Below are 25,504 nucleotides of genomic sequence, written 5' to 3' on the forward strand. Positions count from 1 at the left end.
ATGGTCAAAGTTGCCTTATGGAAGTGCTTCACCTCATTCTTGAGAAAATCCAGTGTGATGTTAGATGATCGAAGGAAGCCTTAGCCATTGCTGCCAAGTGCTCTTACCCTGTTCTCCTTCAGAAAAGTCATACATCATCTGGCCTGGCCCAGTGCTATTCAGCCTAATGCTGTAATTGCACTGTGATTACCTGCGCTGGCCCTCCCGCCTGCCTTAGATGTGATCGTTTCTCATGAGTATAATTCATTGCCGTCATAGAGGGCTTGGAGGTGATTCATTTCTACTGTCTCCTGTGGCTCCTAAATAAAACATTTTAAGCAAAGAATAGACAAAAGGGAAGGCAGAGAACAGTGATGAATTTTTATATCACTCCCAGCTGACATGTTCCCCTCCCAGACCAGGACTAGTGCATTAGGAGTAAAGAGATCACTCATATCATGGTATTTTTGTAATAAATTGCAATGCTCACTATAGTGTGATTGAGCCTTTTTCAAGAAGGATGCTATTGAAATGAAAAAGCTCTCCCTCATTTCACTTAAGATTATACTGACCTTTTGAAATCAAGTCTTACTGGTTTTCCTGACACCAAGCTTTCAGCCAGGAGGATGCTGCCTCGGTCTGAGATGCCTGGACCGTAGCACCACAGTGATGCATCTTGGCTTCCCTTACCCCTGAACCCCAGAGGGTGATGTACCTGCTAAAGATAGGCCTTGGGGTTGTCTAATAACCCTTTGTTGGTTATTGTCAGGTATGCTGTTTCCTTATTCTTCAGGAGGAGGAAATGCTCACCCTACAAAAGGATTCTAGGCATAAGGTTGGAGGAGGGGAGAGTATACTCTGGAAAGGGGAAGAGACATGACTTGGGATGAAAGGGTGTGAGGCCTCCCAGGCTGTGCTACTCAATGAGTGGCCTGCGGACCAGCAACATCAACATCACATGAGAGCTTGTTAAAACTGCAGAATCCTTTCCTGAACCATAATCTGCATTCTTGATTGGTCTAATCCAGTGTCTCTCAAATGGTGATCCTGGGGCCAGAAGCATCAGTATAACCTGGGGAAAAAAATAAGCTTTGTCTAAAATTATAGTTTTGGAAATGCAAATTTTGTTTCCACCCCAGACCTACTGTATCACAAACTTGAAGGGCCAGACCTTCCAGGAGATTCTAGGGCACACGTAAATATGAGAAACATTGTTTTTACACCATTGTCTTTGCTGAGAATTAGTTCAGAAACCCCAGCCTGAGCCAATTAATGGCTATGGAATTGCTATAGGAATGTGTATGGGACTCCAATACAGGTCAGAAAGACTCCGGTGGAAGGTTATCCAACTTTTTTGAGAAAAGTTTTGCCACATTTAGACAGAGCCTTCGGGATAAATGGTTTCTCTCCCTATGGATGATGCTGTGGACATACAGAGGGAAAATACTGCTACAGCCACCTTGCTGATAGCCTGGAAGGTAGCGGACACAGAGATGAGGACAGAGGAGAGGGGATAGCAGGCAAATGACCTGAGAGCCAGGCTTCCTCTAGTTTGTAACTATGTAAACCATTTCATTTCCTCATTTCAGCTCGCTTAAATTGGCTGTTATTTGCAGCTTAAAGCATCCAGCATAGCTATGATGCATGCAGTAAATAAGCTGCATTGGTCTCGTTTTGCCAATGGCCTCAATACCCTTCAAACCCAGGAGTGATATTCAAATTATTTCTTAACCAGTACAGTCCAGGCACTGCCATGTCAGAAGGAGGGACCACTGGAACATTTGTACGATTCGTTTAGTGGGACTTACCCAAATCATATCTTCTTTCCCATCACTTCTATAGCAATGATGTCACCTCTTCTATGGTATACCATCGGGGTAGAGCCCGAGTTTTTCCTTCTTTAGTGGGCCATCTGTGTTTCTCTGAAATCCTCTGGGCTGGCAGGCAGTCATGGGGACACTTCCTGGTGAGAATTTCCTTCTACCATAATTTCAGTACTCGTTTTTGCTTCCCATTGTCTCCATGAAAAAGAAGTAGCTAGTACTCATATCTTAATAAATCATCAAAAGTTCCTTCAACTCTCTTCCTCCCTTTCTTAAATATTCAACTTTAATAAAATTTTTATAAAAATTAAAAATTAACAAAAAATTTATTTTAAAAGATGTATTAAAATGAAATAAGTCAGGACTTTAAAAGTTTACAGTAGAACCAAGTGTATAAATCTACGGTATTAACTTCTTTCAGGACTATTTTAGCGTTGAATCGATTTTGTTCTAATTCTCTGAAAATTCATAATGCCCATATAGTGTACCTATATGGTATTTATTAATGAGGATATGTGATTCACTGGAAAATAATTTCATATATCACAAACCAAATAATATGGGTTTTTAATATATTCTATAAAGAGATACAGAGTGGTTACACTAATTTATTAAAATCAAAATCCAGAGCCTTTAACAGAACAATCATGGGGACTGTGGTGCATGAAATGAGACACACATGTTTTAATACAATTTTTGCATTCATAGCTATTGGTAATAACTAGAGCGTGATAACCTGAAATTGCAATCTGTTCCCTGATTTCTGTTTCTCCTGTCCATCAAAGGCAATCAGTTTAATTTGAGTATAAGATACGAGCAGTGAAGGCACCAATGATTAACAACTAGATCTGTCTTCTGGAAGCGAATGATACTGAGTATATCCTATCTTATTGTTTTCAAAAAGAAATGTCAGAGTGGAATTCTACTAACTGGGCTTTGGATGTGACCTTGATGACACAAATAGCTATGTAGACATATCGTGTGGTTGGGCAGAGCTGAGTGAATTATGGTGATAATATTTTCACCACCAAACACCTTGCCTTATCTCTAAGTAATCAGTCACATATTCCGGTCCTACTGACAGACTTATCATAGAGGTAGCTAAGAGGATCTCCTTTGAGTTTTGATAAAAAGTTTACAAAAATAATAACCTGGTTTTTAAAAGAATCTGTAGAAAATCAATCTCCAGTTTTCCACACAGATGAAGTACATCACATGAAGACCACCCGTTTCCTTGTGATTTGATAGCATGATGCTCATGCTATGTCACTAACAGATGATTTTGGAACTAGGTTTCCAAATAAGTTACAGCTGGTATCCAGTCTCTTAGAATGATTAATCAGAAACTATAACTTAATCCATCTCTTTGAATCTTGTTCTTTGTTCCTAAGCTTATGAAGTACATGACTGGTAGAGGTTGGAATTTATGATAGAATTTTCTAGAACCACTTCTCTCTAGAGCCCTCAGGCAATTAAGAATGTGACTCTGTTGTTTCTTGTGCTGCTTGAATGATAGAATCTGGAGCAGGAAGGTGACCCCTTTAATCTCGGGGTCTCAGGGGAATGTCTTTTTATTTCTTTAATCATTAATTCTCTCTTATCGCCTTGATCTTCTCCCTAGGTTTCTTATAGCACATGTATTGGCTCTCTTGGATCTATTCTCTATATATTTAATATCCATCCTTTCCCCCCAGGTTCCACAAGAGTGAGCCAGACTTTAGCTGGATTGATAGGTTCTAGTATTCAGAACATTTCTTGTCTCCATTAGAAATGTTTTAAGCAGTTGTATGTATGGTCTGAATGCAGATTTGCCAAGTCTCGGGTTAGCCTTTTTACACTGATGCAGGTTCCCTCAAAATGTGATGAATTTGTAATCTTTTTTTATTTCATGTGTGGGTTCATGTTCTCTACTCAGTGCACTCTAAGACAGATGTAGATATTCAAAAAAATTTAGGGAAAATGCCTGTGAAAGATAAAGGAGAAAGAACAGGAGAAGGTGGAAAATGGCTCCAACCAAGAGGTCTGACACCTGTGCAGGAGGGGAAGGAAGGAGAAATGGGTTCTCAGACTAAAGCAAAGTTCTAAGAAAGTTTAGGTGAGGCAGATGGTGAGTTCTTTAGCCAAAGCCACCTGTTAAGAGAATCTCTTGTCTGGCACGAATGGCCCTGCATCAGTGCTGGAGTAGCCCATGGGAAGAGCTGTCTCCGTGTGAATGCTGGGATAGGTCTGGAGAAGCAGCACCTGGGACTGTCAGTCAGTGATGCTCATGCAACAGGAAATCATGGCCACTGTGAAATGGCACTCAGCCTTGATCCGTATGTTTCCTTTAACTTACAAGTCTTATCATGCTGGATGATTTCTCTTCCTTTGCTCAACTTTATCAGGTGAGGCATCACTTTTCCGGTCTGGGAAATGAGGGGATTTCACTCAGAAATAGGAGAGAGTCTTTATCAAAGAATACAAGTCCAGACAAAGAGAGAAGGGAAACTTTAGACAGACCTTTAAATAGACTCTGTAGATGTTGTCTATTTAAATAGCATTGTCTCTTGGGGTTAAAAAGAGAATGAGATGCAGAGGCACAGCTTAGCAAGATCCCTGTTACATCGAAGAATTTATCTTCAAGTCAAAGCTACCTTGGGCAATGTTCCTTTTTTACTTGGCATGCCCACAGGGCATGTCATGGCCACAGGGGCTGTCATGTTTTATTAAGCATGCTCTCTACCCCCAAAAATAAGCTGGGAGTGAGTGCTGTAGTTAGCTACTTCCCGTACAAGCTTCCGTACCCTTCCCCAGAGACACTATTATCTTTTGATTCTCATCAACTGTTCAGTAGGCTGCCTTCACCTCTAGGCCCTGCCACTGTGAAGATGGTCATATTTGAGAGTGTCCGGTGGGAAGTACTATCCACTTCCTCTCCACACACACTATCCTTTATGAAAGGTACATCTCAGGTTTACCAATTCTTTGGTCAAGCCAATCTTTTTTTCCATTAAGTCCTACATGACATCCCCTGTATTTAGAAGGAGCAATTCTCAGTTTCTGTTCTGATACAAAATTTTCTTTCCTTTCTTTTTTTCCTTTTTTTCCTTTTCTTTCTTTCTTTCTTTCTTTCTTTCTTCTTTCTTTCTTTCTTTTTCTTTTTTTTTTTTCCAGTAAGTATTGACACAGACTAAAAGGGTTTTGGATTTGGCTGAAGTAATCTACTCTCTCACACCAACTTGTCATGACTTGTATAGGAGGTTGAACAGGAGAATAGCTAAAAAATAAAGTTTGAATTCTGTGTATATGTTGTGTCTAGGGCGATTGGTGGGGGCAGGGAGAAATGGTAACAGAAGTCAGATGGCATGGAGTGACCCCTGTGCTCCTGAAAGAGAATCCGCTTTGCCTGAGGGAAGGTGGCAAGTTGAGCCAATTACAGCAAGAGGTTCCCCGATGAAGGCTGAGGGTAGGGGAGCAGGTACACTGAGCCAAAGGCACTAAAGTGGTACCTGCTCAGTCACTCTGGTAGGAGGCAACATGGGAGAAGGAAAGGCCCTGGATACGAGATGGAAGATCTAGCTCGGTAAACTCCACAACACGTTTGAGTAGGTCAAACAATACCACAGTAACAATGAATAAACTACATTCTCCCCCTCTGTTCTCAAGAGATTGTTGAACCTCCATGACCCCGTGAGAACTGAGGCAACTGGGGAAGATCAGCAGAGATCATTAATAGAGACAGAAGCCCACCTTGGACATTAGAAGCTATTGGCCATGTAAACAGTAGAGGTGAGTGCCAATATATCTCTGGATGCACATAAGACACCTCTGAGGGATTCCCAGAAATGCATTAAGGGTGGGAATAGCTTTAAGAGATTGAATTAAAACAGGTATGAAGCAGAGACTTTGAGTTATCTGGATTCACGTATAAATATGAATGTGACCTTACTGAATTTGTCATTATAATTATTTGAAACATACAAAGGAATATTTGCAATATTAATATGAGTTTGAATCGTGATTTAAATTTTGATGACCCACTACCCATATCAAAAACTAACACTATGGGGCACCTGGGTGGCTCAGTCAGTTGAGCATCTGACTCTTGGTTTCGGCTCAGGTCATGATCTCTCAGTTCGCAAGATGGAGTTCTGGGTCAGGCTCTGCGCTGACAACACAGAGCCTGTTTGGGATTCTCTCTCTCCTTCTCTTTCTGGCCCTTCCCTGCTTCATGCATGCACGTGCACTCTCTCTTACTCATAAAATAAATAAACTAAATAATAGATTATTCCTTGGAAGTATATTACATATTAAAAAAACCTAACATTATGGATTACTGCAGCCAAGTCATAATTAGATTGGTAATGACTTGTATAATCTAAATACATGTTTTTGATTCAATGATAAAATGAAAAAGAATGGTCTCCACTCTCTACTTTTGGTTATTAACAGTAACACATTTTTAGATAAGTAAACTTATTTTTTGATTAAAAAAACTCTAACATTAATAATACCATGGAATATATTACTTCCCCTATCCAATCCCTGTCTCCTCTCCTTAGGTAACAATTACCTTGGATTTTGTATTGACATTATCATCCCTTTGCTTTTTGAATGTTGTTCCTATATATTGGTTGCATTCCTGAGCAATGTAATTTTTAGTTGTTCTTATATTTGAACTTTATAAAAATAGTATCAAATAGTCTTTAGTGTTCTGTGACTTACTTTTTTAACTCAACATTATGTTTCAAAGATTCGCCCATAGCTGTTTATCTATCCATCATATTTGGATTGTTTGAATAATTGATGTTATTCTATCCATCATATTTGGATTGCTCTGGGTATGTTTTTAAAAACAATTTTTATATGATCGCTCTTTTACATGTGTCTTTTTGCACATGTGTAAGTATTTATTTGGAGTGGAAATTCTAGGATTTAGGCTATATACATGTGCAAATTTATAAGAAAATGTCAAACTATCTAATTAATAATACCAATTTTTTCTCTCTGAGAATGATTAGTTTTTTATGCTCCAAATCCTACCAGGTATGGCATTGTCAGAATTTAATTTTTACCAATATTATAGGTATAAAATGGTTTCTTATTGTGACCAGATGTGCATTTCCATGAATATTAATAAACTCGTGTATATTTTTATATTTGTGTTGCTTTTCCTAGTGAGTCATCTATCAGCAAATACAAATCTACAGGAAGATTTTGTTTTCTTCAAGAGACAACACAGACTGGTCTCCTATGAATGGTGTTTTTTGTCCTACTAAAAGAAATTCCCCCTACTCTGATAAGGAGTATCTACCTCCTTCTTAAGGATGCTCCTATTATGTAGGTTTCCCCTTAATTCATATGGGCTACCTGCTCCATCTGTGGAGAGTGATGTCAGACTCAGACAGATTTTCTTCTGGTAGCAAACCTCTCCCTTTAGTGGTTTCTGAAGTTCATCTCACCACACCATGTTGCTAAACCTATGGTGTGGAAAATGTGAAGCTGGTAGAACTCGGCCTCAGCACCCCTCGCCTCCCTTTCCTGGGCACCTTTGTCTCTTAACCACATCCTTTCTCCACAGTGCTCCCGAACTACCCATTCTCCCCACACACGTTCTTGTGGCTCCTCTGGTCAAAAGAATAGATGATTAAAATTTAGAAGAAAGTCAGCCCATTAGGGCTTTTTCACTTCCCAAAGAGAAGCACAAGAATAGATGTTTCAAGGGGCAATCTCTAAATGATAAAATGATAACATTTCAGGCACCGCATCCCCAAGGAACTCTCCTCAATCACACTACTCAGTTTGTTGCTCCATATGTCAATTGGGAAGACCAGATGTGCTGACAGAAGGGCTAGATCCTAGAGTCTGAGCTACACTGAGATCTTGCCAGCCGCTGTAGGAAATCTCCTCCTTCTTGCCTCTTACCTCCAGCCCACCCATCTAAGGAACCTCAGATTCAATTCCAACTGACATGTAAAGTGCACCCATTGCATATTATGTGCTTTCACTCATCTTTTCTCATCTTTTCCCACATTTTTTTTATGTTCTGGAGAGAAGGTGGCTGAACATCTCGAGGTTAGTTGACTTGGAGAAAGCCACATAACTAGTAAGGACTGCAGCGAGGGCTCATCCTAAACTCAGCACTGGAACTTTCTCCGTATCTTATAGTTATAGAAATGTACATTTGTCCCTTAGTCTGGAAGGGCTTGCTAATAAAACCATCTAGGTCTTGAGCTATGTTTTCTTTTGACCAATTTTTCAAAAAGAAAATCTCTTAAAGTTTCCCACTTGCAGTGGTTATGACATCTTACTTCTAAGCTCATCATTCCAAGCAGGGAAGACCCCAGAATGTTCCTGCTACCATTCTGGTCTTTAAAAGGGGTCGCAGGTTCTCAATGCCTTTGCTTCTTCTCTTTTCATATGACCCTTTGAGTCATAGGAAGCTCTTTTCATACCACATATTCTAGTTGAGTGATTCCCAACCATGGTTCCATAGACTGATTGCATAAGAATCCCTGTAGAATTGTTCTTAAAAATACAGATTACCAGGTCCCCTCCTAAAGGCCCTGACGCAGTAGGCCTGGGTGGTTTTAATGTACAGCCAGTCTGGGAGCTCTTGGACTGGTTGAAGTGTCCCGTCACTATGTTGGAGACTGGAAGTTTGGCTCTCGCATTACTACCACTCCCTGGGGCTCAGTGTGCCTACTTGTGAGCTGGGAATGAATACTTCTTGTCCTTATACACCCACTGAGGTAATTTATGGAGCAGATTATGTCATGGGTATTAACACACATGGTGGAAATGCTTTACAAGTAAGAGCTTATTTCTGTTCTTCTGCTCAACAGGCATTGCCAAGAAAGCAGCTCAAGCATGTATCAATTCAGTATTTAATATCTATCAAGTTTTTATGCAGGCAGGTAAAGATGATGTGACTCCTTCCTCCTAAGGAGCAGAGACTAATCTCCTTAAGATCTCCTAGCTGATCTGCTTGTCAGTCCCTAGTCTGTTGGCCCACTTCCAACTCTCAAACCTTATGGCTCACTCTTTCGGCTTTAATCCCACTTTAACCACAGAGGAAGAGATTCCTTTCCCTTCAGGGAGATGTCTTCTGTGTTCCTTTGTCTGTAGGTCTTGCTCAATCGGCCTCCGGGATCCTCACTCCCTTTTCAGTGCTTAGACTACTCTGCTTCTTCTCAACTTCGAAGGTGCATTACAAGGGTCTGTAGAATTTGTCATAAAAACAGATTCTCAGGTGCTGCCCCCCATGATTTTGACCACTAGGGCTGAGGTCATGCCCAGAAAGTTGCATTTAACAAGCACTCCAGGGAATTCTGTGCAGATGATCTAAGGAGCACACTCTCGGAAATACTATGCTGCATCTTCTGTGTTCCCATGAAGTCAACATGCATTCATTTTGACTCACCAAGGTGGGATTTGTGGCATTTCGACAGGATTGGCCTGAGGATGGCCTTTTTTGCCGGGAATAAAGTTTAGCTAAGCACTGTAGAGCCTTGTTATTCAACTTGTGGTCTACAGACCAACAGCCTCTTCCTACCTGAAAGCTTGTCACCCACGCAGAATCCCAGGCCCCATCCCAGACCTTCTGAATCAGAATCTGCATTTTAGCCAGACCCAGGGTGATGCATGTGCTCATAAACGTGACAGAAACACAGCTGTACTGCCAGAACATGGGTTTGGAATGAAACTAACTTGGGTTTTATTCTGTGTACCATCATTTATCCATTCTATGTACTCGCTTAGTGGCTTCACTACTTTGTCTTTTTTCCTAATGAGTGAAATGGAAATAATAGAAACCACAAACATTGATTTAATCCCCATTATAATCTGGAAGGTATATTGTCTCAGAGAAATCCTGACAGAAAATAATGCTTCATACATGTTTGTTTCTTAACACTTTCTACCTTTAAGTAGTAGTGTCTAGAATTTATATTGGATATATGGGAATTAATTAAGAAAAGAAATTGTTTAAACGCTACAGGTGGACAATTCAGATATGCGGAAGTATACAGAGAAGTCCTTGAGTGATCTGAAGAACTGTCTGAGAAGAGCAAGCCACAGATATTTTTGTGGGGTGAAAAGAAAGAAAAATGAGAATATGCAAGAAAAAAACATGGGGGATGGGCATCGAGGAGGATTGAGTTTTCCTGCCCCACCAGGATTAGGCAGTGTGGAATTGGAGGCTGAGAGGGGAGCCCAGGCAGCCAACAAAGACAGCTTGCCCATGACTTTCTGGAAGGTGGCTGAGAGGTGGCAGTTTTGCTGCAGGTGAATCATGAGAGCATTTTTCACCCAAAGCCAAGTCTCAGCATGGGCAGAGTCAGGGTAAGACCTGACAAAGTGGCGAGCTTCACATTTTTATGATAACAGAGTTTATCTTATAATTTAGATATTTCCAAGAGTGCCCAGAAAAAGGGAATTTGTATCCAGCGACAGGTCAATGAAGCTAATTACTCAATTCATGAAAAATTGCACTGATAAAGCTGCTTCAGTTGTGTTATCTCTATGACTTGTTACTGAGGCATAGTGGAGGGAGAGCTTCCATTTCTGTAACTCACACTCCCCATTGATTTCATTTCTCACTCTGCTGCTCAGAGAGAGTGGCCCTCAGTGAGGTGGACCAGGTGCTCCCCTCCAGCTTCTCATCAGAGGATTCCACCTGCCTGTGGTCTCCTGCTGCTCCTACTATTCTGATCTAGGCCAGGCATTCTGTGTTCTTGGCTGAAAAAGACACCTCATTCTTTTAATTAGATCCCTCTAGAAAACATCTAAGGAGATGCATCTTCAGTTGCTGTCAAACACTGATTGTAGAGAATGATACAATCCCTCTGTTCAAAAATGAATCCAACCGAACAGTGGCCATTTCTATTAGGTGGCTCTGGAATGTAAGATGACATTATGTCATATAACAGACATATATTAATTTCAGGGAGGAGGGTTAATTCTGATATTTCACGTTGTACCTTTTAATAGGATCTGTTTTTCACTCTTTGGAGAGCAGTACATGAAACATCCAAAGGGTGTTGATATCACTGTGGCTTCCATCATACTCATGATCATAGTCATCTTTATCATTGTGAGAGAGACTATTTATTGAGCATCAGGCACTTGGCCAGGAACTTTTGCATATAAAATTTAAAGTTGAACATTAAGCATTATCTCCTGATAAACCCTTCAGGGTAAATACTTGCAAAATTGTGCTATGGCTGTAAGTAAATAATTTAACCTGCCATTAGAAAAATGAATATAGATCTACTGAATCTTGGAGGATGTCTGCCAAACCTAATGATTTTGAATCCTAAGCCATTCTTTTTGACCATAATCAGGTAATAATGCAAGTTATATATGGGTGCCATTTGTATGTCATCATAATAAAAATATCGGAGACAGAAAAGAATGTATATGTTCTTCAGAATATAAAAGAATATGTACCTATTCTCAACTGCAACTAAAAATAGGATCCTTGGCTGAAACAACTTCTTACTAGACATGTCTCTGGAGGCAAGGGAAACAAAAACAAAAATGGACGATTGGGACTTCAGCAAGATAAAAAGCTTTTGCACAGTGAAGGAAACAGCCAATACAACTAAAAGGCAACCAACAGAATGGGAGAAGATATTTCCAAATGACATATTGGACAAAATCTATAAAATCTATAAAGAACTTATCAAACTCAAACTCAACACCCAAAAAACAAATAATCTAGTGAAGAAATGGACAGAAGACATGGATAGACATTTTTCCAAAGAAGACATCCAGATGGCTGACACATAAAAAGATGCTCAACATCACTTATCATCAGAGAAATACAAATCAAAACCCCAATGAGGAATCATCTCACACCTGTCAGAATGGCTAAAAGTAACAACTCAGGAAACAATGGATGTTGGCCAGGATGCAGAGAAAGGGGAACAGGAGACACTTCTGCACTGTTGGTGGGAATGCAAACTGGTACAACCACTCTAGAAAATAGTATGTAGTTTCCTCAAAAAACTTAGAAAAAGAACTAACCTATGACCCAGAACTTGCACTGGTAGGTATTTATCCAAAGGATACAAAAATGCTGGTTTGAAGGGGCCCATGCACCCCAATGTTTATAACAGTGCTGCCAACAAAGTCAAATAATGGAAAGAGCCCAAATGTCCATCAACTGATGACTGGATAAAGAAGATGTGGTGTATATATACAATGCAAAATGGAATATTACTCAGGCAATGAAAAAGAATGAAATCTTGTCATTTGCAACAATGTGGATAGAACTAGAGGGTATTATGCTAAGCAAAATAAGTCAGTCAGAGAAAGACAAATATCATATGACTTCATGTCTGTGGAATTTAAGAAACACAACAGATGAACAGAGGGGAAGGGAAGGAAAAATAAGATAAAAACAGTGAGGGAGGCAAATCCTAAGAGACTTTTAAATGCAGATAACAAACAGAGGGTTGCTGGAGGGAGGTGAGTGGGAGATGGGCTCAATGGGTGACGGGCATTAAGGAGGGCACTTGTTGAGATGAACACTGGGTGTTCTATATAAGTGATGAATCACTGGGTTCTACTCCTGAAACCAATACTACGCTGTATGTTAACTAACTTGAATTTAAATAAATAAATAAATAAATAAATAAATAAATAAACAAACAAACAAGCAATCCAATAATTAAGATATAAGTTAAAAAGAACCAGGGCCAGAAGCAACTCTGTTTCTCACTGCCAAGAATTATTGTTAATCTGTCACAGCTGTTTCCACTAACCCTGACCATCACCTTGTTGTTAAGGAACAAGCTCAGTGAAGACATCAATAACCTGGGTCAGAGTAGCTTCACCCGTGATATACCAAGTCAGAGGCTGGGAAAAAATCAATAGAGACCAGCAGCAGGTTACGGAATCATTTTCAGACAGATTGCTTCTCAAGGTGATAAGGAGGTATTACAGTGGTCAAGCATATCCAAATCATACTTAAAGACTTTTTGCTCCTTAAATTAAATATTAGCTTAAGACACACCAGATTGCCCTTTTGCTCATGAAGCAACCCGGCATGAGAGCTTGGAGGGAGAAGGAGGCATCCAATAAACTACTTAGCTTATGGTTTCGAGGGCAGAGTGGAAATGTTCTTTAAAAGGGGGAAAAATTACACTAGGCCTACAGAAGTAGATCTAACAAGTTAGTGAAGAGAAAGGCTCAACAGAATGTCAACGTTCTGGGGACAGAAAATCTTCATTACGCATGTGTTAAAATTTAAACTTTTTTTAAAAGTTTATTTATTTTGAGAGACAGAGAGAGAGAGAGAGTGACGCATGAGCAGGGGAGGGGCAGTGAAAGAGAGGGAGAGGGAGAAAGAACCCAAGCAGGCTCTGAGCTGGCACCGAGCCGGCTGTGGGTTTTGAATCCACGAACTTTGAGATCATGACCTAACCGCAATCAAGAGTCAGATGCTTAAACAACTGAGCCACCCAAGTGCCCCTAAAATTTAAACTTCTTGATCACTAGTGTTATCTATAAACCAAAAAAGATAAGGGACTTGGATCTACAAAGTTCCTAAGTTTTGCCTGGATTATGAAGTTGAGGAAACGGATCTCCTAGATATCAGATGAGATCTGGTTTCTAAGATTTTGTTTACCAGATTCATGGATAATTCCCCTAGTCTGCCTTTATTCTCAATTCTAAGTAAGCCCAGGTCTTTCCAGAAGTATATCTCATATGTGAGTGTTTGGGAAGGGATGGTGGTTTTCTAATAAAGTTGAAATTTACTATTGTTCTGGGTTGACTTTACTGAATTCCTTTCTAAATTCTGTTTCATCTGCCACATTACCAAGCTGGCCTGTTTTTATCCAACTTACGGACAATACTTTTCAAACCAGTAATTGAAGGAGTGATAGTAAAATATTCTAATAGACATAGAATGTTCCCCAATCCAGTCAAATTTTTAATCCTCAATACGAACCCTGGTCCACTCATGCGCACAGATCAACATGAGGGCCGCTATGCCAAGATTGCACTGTGGGAAAGATGAGCACCTTTGGTCACTTCAAGATGCCATTCCTTGAAACAACTGGTGTGGCATTCAGCCAAAGTGACTCCATCTACCAAAGTGTTAACCATTCGGCAAAACCAAATCATGGACGACCATCACTTCATTCTGCAAGGACTCCACGTAGAAGCTTGTAAATGTTCATCTAAGTATCTTCAGAACTGTGAGATGCATGGCATATGGATCTGATATCAAGGATCGCTTTTTCTGATGGCAAAGTTGCAACAGAATATTGAAACAAAGCGCCTTTACCTTCTTGGAGAACTGAACTAGCACCAGAAGGAAAACACTTTGCAAAACATTCCCCTTTGGCATGAGCTGGAGGGCTTAATTGACATTTCCTTTATGCTTACATTTTTTTAAACTTGCATTTCCTTTAATCTTTAATATGAGGGTTGGCCGGTCTACCCTAACTCCAAAAATGTTTCTCTCTATAGCCTAGGATTAAAAAAAAGTTGCCTGTGTCATAATATTTAAGGAAACAAGTTTTTTGGAGCTTAAGTGTTATAATAACATGTAATGTTAAATTCCATTTTGAAAAAGCACATAACAACTTTTCTTTGAGATTTCATCCAGATACGTTTCAAGAGAGGCATCATAATCACTGGAAAATATGTGCTCTAGGAAGTCAACTGGACGTAAAAGAAGATAATCACTGTGCATGTTGAGACACTGAACTTGAACTAAAATTATAGCTGCTTAATGGATAATCTGATTTGCATCTCTAATCCAATCCATTCAAACCTAGATAGTTTGTCCTTCTGTTACTAAGTCAGAACTCACTTATACCCACAGTTACAGGGTGTTTCTTTTTCTTTTTTTAAAAAAAGTAATTTTTTTGAGTTTACTTATTTATTTATTTAGTGAGAGGGAGAGAGAGGCAGAGAGAGAGGGAGAGAGAGAGAATCCCTAGCAAGCTCCACACTGCCAGCGCAGGGCCGGATGCAGGGCTCAAACTCACGGACCATGAGATCATGATTTGAGCCAAAATCAAGAGGTGGATGCTTAACTGACTGAGCCCCCCAGCTGCCCCTACAGGGTGTTTCTTGAAGTGCTGCTTCTGACTGCGCTTTTAGCCTCTGGGATCATTTTGTTTCTCTTCTATTTTCCTGGATTACTATTTCCTGAATACTTCTTTCCCTCCCTGCCCTGTAAGCTTGCTCTGCCATGGGGCAATGTGTGCCTGACCGCTTCATTTTGCTTCTCTCTGAGAGTCAGCCTCTCTCATCTCTATACACTACAGCCTGTGGTCAGATGCATCAGAACTCCCCATAGATGCCAGAGCCCCCAGTTTGGGGGTCCAGGATCTGACTTTGTGTAAGTCTAGTCCTATGTGCAGTGTTGGGGTTGGTCTGGCAGAGGGAAATCGTTCCACTCAGCTAAAAGATGCAAAAGGAACCTTGAAGAAATCTATTGGGGGAGACCTGCCATTGCCATTGTCGGAGGACTGAGCATCACACTGGAACCCTGACTGTAGGGTGGAGGGCATATTCAGGCAGAGAAAACCACATTTGAGAACATGCCCACTTGGGAAACAGAATTGCATGTTAACATGGTTGGTGTGGGAGATTTAAATTAAAAAAAAATGTTTTTTTAATGTTTATTCATCTTTGGGAGTGGGGAGGGGCAGGAGCAGAGAGAGAGGGTGACACAGAATCTGAAGCAGGTTCCAGGCTCCTAGCTGTCAGCAGAGAGTCCAACGTGGGGCTTGAACTCACGAACCACAAGATGATGACCTGAGCCAAACTCAGATGCTTTAACAGACTGAGCCACCCAGGTGCCCCAGTGTGGAGGGTTTACACGATGGAAGTGGGTTGGAGTCGAGGAGAAGACTAAGAAAGTAGTAGCAGATGGTGAGTGATCTCCTAAGCTATGCAAAGGGGTTTGACTTGACCTTGTACGTGTTGCGAATACCATGTATAAGGGTGGCAAGATCAGAATCAAATATATTTCCTGGTAAAATTTGAGGAGGGTATAATGAACCTTCCAGAGATCTCAGTGATTAAAATGACTTTACAGGAATATAAATGTCACAATTCAAAGCAGCTATGAAGTTAGTACCTCCCAGGCCCTCTCCTGCCAATAATGGCAAAAATATCTACATTTAATTTTCAAAATACAACTGCTCTACAAATCATTGTTTGAGTTTGGCCAGTATGTGCCCTGATGGTCACACTAGACTCTCTTCTGTCCACTTGACTCCTATTTCTATCCCGGCTCTCCTTTTCGTGCTACCTCTCACTGCAGCTTCTCTAAATAGCTTTAAAGCTGTGACCTTTAAAATAAGCACTTAAAAGTCCTGCTGTGATTTACATTCTGAGCATGAGCCAGCTGTTTTTACCTAGACATGCTGTGGGTATGAAAAATTGCTGGAACAATTTAGGATAGAACTCTCTATTTCCAATCGGTAGCAAATGACGATCGGTGAATTATACTTTTTATCTTCAGTGTGTTTCCATTTCTTACAATTCTTACTGTGTCAGAAAAAAAATCAGAATTCACTCCTGCTGCATGTTGATGCACTTCCTGAAAGGTTATTAGCCAAGCCAGTCATACTCTCAGAAAGATGATATGGTCCAACGTATTCTCAAAACTTACAGTTTGAATTTATTTTTCCTTTGCTCCCTTCCAAGCTATTATTTTACTGGCAGTCAAAACAACAACAACAACAACAACAAAAACACTGGACCCATTGAGCTATCAACTATTATGTTGGAACCAGCATCATTTCGCTTTCATAAAGGCCAGCTAGAAATGTTCAGCAGAATTATCAACGTAGCAGTGTTTTGCCCTTTATAAATGACTGGAAACAATTGGAAGTCCTAACCAAGGAATTTTTGGACTCGACGAGGTAAGGAATTATGATTTCATCTTATTTTGAAACTGATTATCCTAAACTAACTTCCAGGTCATATCAGAGATTTCAAAGAAAATGGAATATGTTTCACATAAGATTAGGCAATTGGCTTTAGTCAAATAATCCTGTATAATTGCTGGTTACATCTCCTGAAACACATGGTCCTTGTTACTGAAAGAAAGTATTAGCCTTTAGTAGAGCCTCTGATTATTGTTACTCTTATTACTCTTAGTGTAGTGAGGGCTCTAAGGGGTGTGTGTGTGTGTGTGTGTGTGTGTGTAAATAAGAAGGGTGTCCTACATAGAACCCCGACATGACACAAGAGGTGAAGTCAGGCTTCCTATGATTTTATTCATAAATGGAGTCCTTGAGTCTTAGGGCAGAGAAGATGGCTGTGTACATCCAATCTGACAGTAGGGCTTATAGGTGAGAACTGTGACAAGAGACATAGTCTCCCATATCATGTCCCCTTAGCTGAGCAGAAAAATTGCCCTTAGCTCGGTGAGAACTTGGTTTTGAGCTCTGTCCAGGGGCAATGGTAGGAGAAAAAACAGATGTTGGGTATGACGGGTGATGGTTACAACACACATTATTCTTTCTCTCATGTTAAATTTTGTTCCACGGTTTTTGGAAGAATCTGGAAAGGTGACTCTGATTAAGGAGTTGACACACAATAGGGATGGGCTAAGATGGAATGGCCTTTGCTTGGAGTTCTATAGTAAAGAGGAACAGCAGAGGTTGGCAGGGACTTCTTTGATTTCAACTGGAGCAGTGTAGACACAAACAGGAAAGACAAAAAGGACTGTGAGGAACCAACCCCATTCTTAATTTTATCTCTAATTCCCTACTTTGAAATTGATTTAGCATCCCTGCCTGCAGGTTCACTATCCTTTCTCATTCAATATGTCCTATTACATGAACTCCTCACTTCCTCTCTTAATCCTTATTCATCAGTGAAACACCCTTTCATTCTCCTGATCCCAAAACTTGGAATCATCTTTCTTTCCTCCCCTAAAACTCTTTATACCCATGAAACAATATATCTTTAAATTATTCTGACAATAATTCTTTTTTTTATTTCAATTTTTATTTCAATTCTAGTGAGTAATATATAGTGTAATACTGGAGTAGAATTCAGTGATTCATAGCTTACATACAACACCCAGTGCTCATTACAAGCAACCCTCAGTGTGTTCTTTATCGTTGAGTCTCTTATGGTTTCCCTCTATTTTTTTCTTCCTTCTCCTATGTTCATCTGTTGTTTCTTAAGTGCCTCATATGAGTGAAATCATATGGTATTTGTCTTTCTCTGACTTACTTATTTCACCTCTATCTCCATCCACGTTGTTGCATCTTTATCCTTTCATCAGTCAATGGACATTTGGGCTCTTTCCATAATTTTGTGATTATTGATAGTGCTGCTATTAACATCGAGGTGCATGTGCCCCTTTGAATCAGTATTTTTATACCCTTTGGGTAAATACCTAGTAGTAAAATTGCTGGGTCATTGGGTGGTTCTATTTCCAAGTTTTTGAGGAACCTCCACACTATTTTCTAGAGCGGCTGCACCAGTTTGCATTCCCACAAACAGTGTAAGAGGTTCCCCTTTATGTGCATCCTCACCGATACCTGTTGTTTCTTGTGTTGTTAGTTTTAGCCATTCTGACAAGTGTGAGGTGGTACCTCATTATGGCTTTGATTTGTATTTCTCTGATGATAAGTGTTGTTGAGCATCATTTTATGTGTCTGTTAGCCATCTGGATGTCTTCTTTGCAAAAATGTCTATTCATGTCTTCTGCCCATTTCTTCACTGGATTATTTTGGGGGCATCAAGTTTGATTAGTTCTTTACAGATTTGGACACGAATCCTTTATTAGATGTCATTTGCAAATATCTTCTCCCATTCTATAGGTTGCCTTTTAGTTTTGTTGTTTGTTTCCTTTGCTGTGCAGAAGTTTTTATTTTGATGAGGTCCCAAGAGTTCATTTTTGCTTTTGTTTCCCTTGCCTCTGGAGACGTGTCTAGTAAGAAGTTGCCATGACCAGAGTCAAAGAGGTTGCTGCCTGTGTTCCCCTGTAGGATTTTGATGGTTTCCTGTCTGCCAATTATCCTTAAAATGGGTCAATGTCTTGTTCTTTGTTGCCACTGAACAGCCATAATTGGTGCATATGTCACTAATGCTTCCACATATCCCTCTGCAGTTCAGAAATTTAGTGTGCTTCCCTGTCACCTGAGCAGTCAAGTCCAGTCTCATGTCCCCATCAGGGCTGGTTGACCCTACTTCCAAAACGGTGAAATTCTCACCTTTCTCAGTAAATACCCTCAACTCTGGCCAAAGTCTATGCAGATCACATGCAGTACCTCGTCAACACCATTGCTTAGCTAATTCCTATAACAGGCAAGTCTTCTTCCTCTTCCTAGTATCAGCCTTGTTATTTTCTACCATCATATAAAGTCTATTTTAATTCTCTCCATATTGCTAAAGTGATCCTTAGTAACTTTTGCTGCCCAAAGTAACTTTTGCAACCTTGAATAGCTCTGAGCTACACATTGGCTCGTAGTGGGCATTTAATAAGCATTTGAATTAAATTACATTTTGCCATATTAATCTCAATCTCCTTCATGTGTGAAAGTATTGTCCTTTAAACTGTAGTAAAAGGTCTTTGAATTTAATAAATACTTGCCAAATTGAATTGACTGGCTCATAGGTTGGAAATAATTTTAATTTTTAAATATGTGCTTAGGCATAGTCTATCAAAAGCGGCCATTTAAACACAAAGGAAATTTAAGCAACATTTCTCTTCCACAGGAGTTTGGGTGAGAGGTGGAGAATTGATGTGATTATTCTTTTTCCCTTTTGGGTACACGCTATTCTCTTAGGAGTCAGGACGATCTCTGTCATTTTTATCTTACAACAGTATTATTAAGCACATATTCTGATACACAGCACTGTGTGGGAAGACAGCTGAAATGGTCTCTATTTTCTGGACTTCTACATTTTTGTTAAGAAAAGAGTAATAGAACAACGCAAGACTTTGCTCCAAAATGGGTGATTTTGGCAGTATGCTAGAAAAATGCACAGGAAAGAATTGTCAATGGGTACAAAACAGAGGGAGCCTTGCAAGAAAGCAGGGTACTAGAAATAAACCTTGAAGCAAGGGGTAGGATTTTAATGGGGAGGGTTAATTCCCTATGAGAATTGATGCAAGTGAGTTATTCTATTTCTCCGTATCCCCTTCTATAAAATGAGGGGCTTGGGTAAGATTATTTCCAGAGCTACTTTTAGGGATCCAAGGTAAGGAAGGGAGAGGGGTCTTGGTGGAGGAGGGATGGCAAAATCAGTGGCTGAGCAAGACAGCAGTGAAGTGGTGAGGGTTAGCAAAAATCTTTGGCTTACATTAGATCTCGAAGAGGTAGATAGCGTGTGCCAGGGGTTCGGGATATTCCGGGCAAATCATTAAAAGTGGGGCTCTGTGACTTCTCTTGCTCAGGTATAGCTCGTGATACCAAAATCCTGAGGGTCTTGAAGCTTGGAGTTGTAGATATATGTGTATGTTAAGGGGAAAGAAGAAAATTCTCCTGGTTAGACTGTAAAACTCGTTTTGAAGAAAAGAGTAAAATAAGATCATGCTAGCTACATTTCAAATGCTCAGCAGCCACATGTGGCCAATGGCTACCATATTGGATAATGCAGATGTAGAACACTGCCATCATTGCAGAAAATTCTATTGAACATGCTGTGCTCTAGGTCTCCTGGCGAGTTCATTCCAAGCCCCAGAATAAGGTCAGAAAAGAGGAAACACTCACCTTCCCCAAGCTATCTTGGGTTTTATGACACTGCCAATATTTCCAGAACACCTCAAAAAATGTCACCAAATTATTTTGAAGTTAATTCATTCCAATTCAAGTCAATTATAACAAAAAAAGTCACACTCCATTTTTTTTCTGTGAAGAGCAGATATTTCTTGTTCACATCTTCTCAGAAGAGCTATTTGAGCAGGTCTGAAAATAGAACCTGTTTAGAGCATGCAGGCTTGTTTGTTCTACCGATTACACCGCCAGCACAGTTTGGAGACAGCAATACGCAGTTGGCCCCTTGGTGCTGCTCAGGTGTTGTTTCATTGTCCGGAACCCCTTTGACATCTCTCCCTTAGGATCTTCCGCCTTTTTTATTTAGACTTTCTGGTGCCTCCCAAAGAGTGGAATCTAAGGTCAGCTGGTGGATAAATAGTAAGTATATCCTTATACAGGAGACACAATCATGTGAATGTCAAGTTGGCATGTTGACGGGACACTTCCCAACTGGCTTTAGTTCATTATAAAAAAAAAAATAGTAATCCCTTTTAGTACTAAACTTCCTCTCCGTGTCATGTCACAATTTGGGGAAGGAGTTTCACAGTAGAATTAAACAAATAACAATTCTTCATGTCCAAAGGGCCTAGAGAGGGTCTTTTGGGGGATGAACCTTGGACCCAGCAGGACATGAAGTGCAACAGTAAACAGGTGAGGGAGATGAAGATGCTCCTGAGGACTGGAGATGAAAGTAATAATGCAGAGTGTGGCTCATAACCTCCCATCCCCCTCGGGTAGCTGCCATCTCCCTCTTTCTGCTAACCCTCAGCAGATCGCTGCTATGTCACAATGCAGGGACACACACCTTTAGCCACAGAAAATACTTTCTGTGGTATTCCATTTGGCTCACTATAGAACAGAGGAGAGAATGAGTCATGTGGCTTGGTTTTCCCCTTCCCTGCCTTGCCTTAGTACAGCCTCTTTGAGCTTTAAGGTACTTCCCTCAACCATGAATATACACAGCAATAAAATTTTCCTCAATGCACTCAATGAGGCACCAAAGATACTAAGATAAATCATATGTGGTCTCTGCCCTTGAGGAGTTCAGAGACCCTAGAGGGTTGTAAAGTATACGGCATGAATGTCACCACTTTCACCTCCCTTCCTGTAACACACAGTGTTAACATGTCACTCATTCATATAAATACCAATTGAGTGTCTACTGTGTATTCACACTGAGCCAGGCACTAGAGATATCAAAATGTGTAAATCAAGTAAGGCCCCTTGCCCTTATGAAGTCTGCATTGAACATTCTTCTGTTGAGCTCAAATGTGGCCTGAGAATCCTTCTCAACACAGTGCTCTGGATAGTACCACTGATTCCTTAGATAAGTAGAGAAGACAATCCAATGTCTAAGCCATAATCTGGCAGGAGAGACAGATTCATGCATAAAATAATGTCATGCTGAGTGACAGACACTAGAGAAGAAGTGCACATTGAGCTGTATGGGAGGGGTGCCTGAGTGGCTCCGTCTGTTAAGTGTCTGATTCTTGATCTCTGCTCAGGTCATAATCTCATGGTTCATGAGTTTGAGCCCCATGTCAAGCTCTGAACTGAGAGCACAGAGCCTGCTTGGCGTTCTTTCTACCTCCCTCTCTCTTCCCCTCCCCTGCTTGCGCTCTGTCTCAAAATAAATAAATAAAACTTAAAAAACATTTTTTTTTTCAGTTGTATGGGAATATAGAAAGTGGGTGACTTAACTGTGCCCAGGGAAGTCAAGGAAATTCCTGAGAGGAAATATACTTTTTCAGGGACCTGAAGGATGCATAGGAGTCCATAAAGCAGATCAGAAGTAGTTGGCGTGGGAAGAGCCTTGCAGGCACAGGAAGGAGCAAGAGAAGGGCTCAAGGCAGGAAGGAGCACAGGTGATGTTCAGGGAACACATGGTGAACATATGTGGCCGCATGGGTGAAGTGTTGAGGCCAGAAGCTCAGGAGAGGGCAGATTGTAGAGGTTAGGATTAAGCTCCATTGAGAAAGGTCATCTATTGCATGTTGTGAAGCTGGGAATTTATCCTAGTGGCAACTAGGAGTCCAAGAGGGAAGAGGAACACTTTAAGTGAAGGGACATGCTCAAACCTAAAATAGAAGCAGTAGAATTTAATGCTTAAGACAGCACAGACACTGAGCAAACAGCCTGGGTTTGAATCCACTTGTCTGTTAGCTCTTCTGTGCCTCAGTTTTCTCATCTATAAAATAGACATGATAATGGCATTCACTTCACTGTAAGAATTAAATGAGGAAAGTGCTTAGAACATCGACTGACACGTGAAAGTCCTCTATGTAGGTTTTTTCTATGCTTACCACTCAGTTTTGGCAAATTTGGAAACTACTTTTTTTTTTAAAGTTTTGTTTATTTATTTTTGAGAGGGAGAGTGTGTGAGTGAGAAGGGGAGGGCAGAGAGAGAGAAGAGGAGAGAGAGAATCCCAAGCAGCCTCCCCACCATCAGCATGGAGCCCAATGTGGGGCTCAAACTCATAAACTGGGATCATGACCTAAGCTGAAGTCAAGAGTCAGACACTTAACTGACTGAGCCACCTGGGTGCCCCTGTTTTTGCAAATTTGGAAGCTGAAGCACAGAAAGACAAAGTAATTTACTGAGGATACAATGCTCTTTTGTGGTGGAGACTGGATATCTATCCATCATGCGAAACCACTTTAAACATGTGCATTATCAAACATTCATCTCTCCCAATGGATCCCAGCAGATACATTTTTTGTTTGTTTAGAGGATGAAGAGGAAATTAATTCTTCTTAAAAACCCTTTGTCATTTCTACTTTCCCCTTTTATCTTAAGATGCTCCAGCTGCTTCCCATATTGTGTTCCTCCACTCTGTTGTTCTTTTATTTTTAACATGTACCATTTCATTTTCCCAAAACGCAGTGCAATTTATCATAATGTAAAATAAATAAATAAATAAATAAATAAATAAACCCAAGCAGAAACACAAAGCATATTTTTCTCCAGGAAACTTCCCTCTTCTCAAGCACAGGGAGAGAGAACCCAGTGGCACCTTCAGCAAACACATGCATCCATAATTGTATTAATCATATCAATGTAAGAAGCTGGTCCAGTTCTGCTGGAATCATATGCTTATGAATAAAAGAGAAAGCATGTCTTTGTAGATTGGCCAGATATGTCCAATCGCTGCACCAGTCCAAGGCATTATAGTTTGCAATGCTTCCCACATTTGCAAAATAAGCACATTGATTATCAAATTGTTCTCAAAGGAGCATTTTCCTAGATTTCTATATATAATAACCAAAATATTTTGCTCCCCAAATGAGTCCTATAGTATCTGTGGTCAGAAGTAGAGACTTACCACAACTTTGTGTTAAAATCAGGCCATGTCTGCCCATTCTCAAAGTGACGTGAGTGATTAGGAATGGGGGTCTGTGATCAGGAGCAAGAAAAGGAGTTGTAGTAGATGGGAGAGAAGAAAGTGATATTTGTAGTTGTGAAGCTTCAGGCAAGATAAAGGTTGTAGGGGGTTAGTACATATAGGTCTTAGAGCACTAGTTTTCTGCCACTTGTGGGAGGAAACAGCCGAGGCTTAAGAGAAACTGATGAAATAGGGTATGTGTTTGGTATATTCTAGTATTTTCTAGAGGAAGAATTTCATGACTGGAGTGCAGGCTATACAACTCCATGGGTCAGAGGAACGGGATCCTGGATCTATGTGTAGGTGGGTGGTCTCCATCAGTATTGCTATGCCCCATGGTACTCAGAGTGTCCACAGTGCCCTGAGTCGCCAAGGGTGCAGTTAGTCTAGTTGGGAGGTGGGGCCTCACAAACAGCAGTTGGTTTGAAGAAGCAAAAACATCAGCCAACTGTCAAGTATCACAGAGCTCTGCAATTCTCAAACCTGGGGCATGTTAGAATCTCTTGAAGATAGATTTTCTTTTTAAATTTAAAGTATAGAAACATATACTTAGTAAAGTACAGAAATCCCAAGTGTATATCTCCATGAGTGTTTAAAAAAACATCTCACCCATACATCGCCAGGATCAGGATATAGACCACTGCCAGCACCCTACAAGCCCCTTTGAGCCCCTTCCTAGTTAGTGCCTTCTGGACCCATGAAAGAAATCACTGTCAGATTCGCCTCATCATAGAGCTGTTTTGCCTGCTTCTAAACATTATCTGAATGAGATTATACAGTGTATACTCTTTTATGTGTGGATCTTTTGTCAGTATGATGTCTAAGAACTTCATTCATGTTGCTGCATATGGGAGTAGTTTGCTCTTTATCACAGGTATATAAGATGGCTATGTTAATAGCTGCACACAAATTTATATCTCATTGTATCTTCCTGTTGAATTATTTTGTTTTGTATCTTGTTGAATTGAAATTTTTATTATCACAAATGTCTCCTTCATCCCGAATAATATTTCTTGCCTTAAAATTTTTGTAGTCAGATCTTAGTAAAGCTATGCCAGCCTTTTAAAAATATACATATTAGAGATTGCATGTGTTTTTTCCTATCCTTTTCAACATTTTTGTGTTCTCGTATTTAAGGTATAATCTTATAAGATAAGGTTTATTGTTTCTCTCTATGTTTCTATTTATATAGATACATATTTGATATATATGTGATATATATATATATACATGTACATAGATATATGTGATACAGATATATAAGGTGTATCTGTATTTAGTTTTTTAATTTTGACAATTTAGTCTATTTACATTTAATGCAATAACTGACATATTTGGATTTAAATATACTCACTATCAGTTTTATATTTATCCTGTTTTATTCTTGTTCTTTTTTTTGCCTTCTTTTGTATCAGTCTAGTACTTTTAAATCCATTTTTATTTCTATTAGTTGTATTGTAATATATTCTTTCATTCTTCTCTTAGTGGCTACCTATAATGCATGCTTGACTTAATAGAATATACCTGCAATTAATACCTTTACTACTTCTCAGGTAATGCAAGGACTCACAACACTTTGGTCTAT

This window comes from Lynx rufus, unplaced genomic scaffold (genome assembly GCF_022079265.1).
Source record: "Lynx rufus isolate CCGP_SWC_20201006 ecotype Redwood Valley unplaced genomic scaffold, mLynRuf1.p SCAF_4, whole genome shotgun sequence".
Lineage (NCBI taxonomy): Eukaryota > Metazoa > Chordata > Mammalia > Carnivora > Felidae > Lynx > Lynx rufus.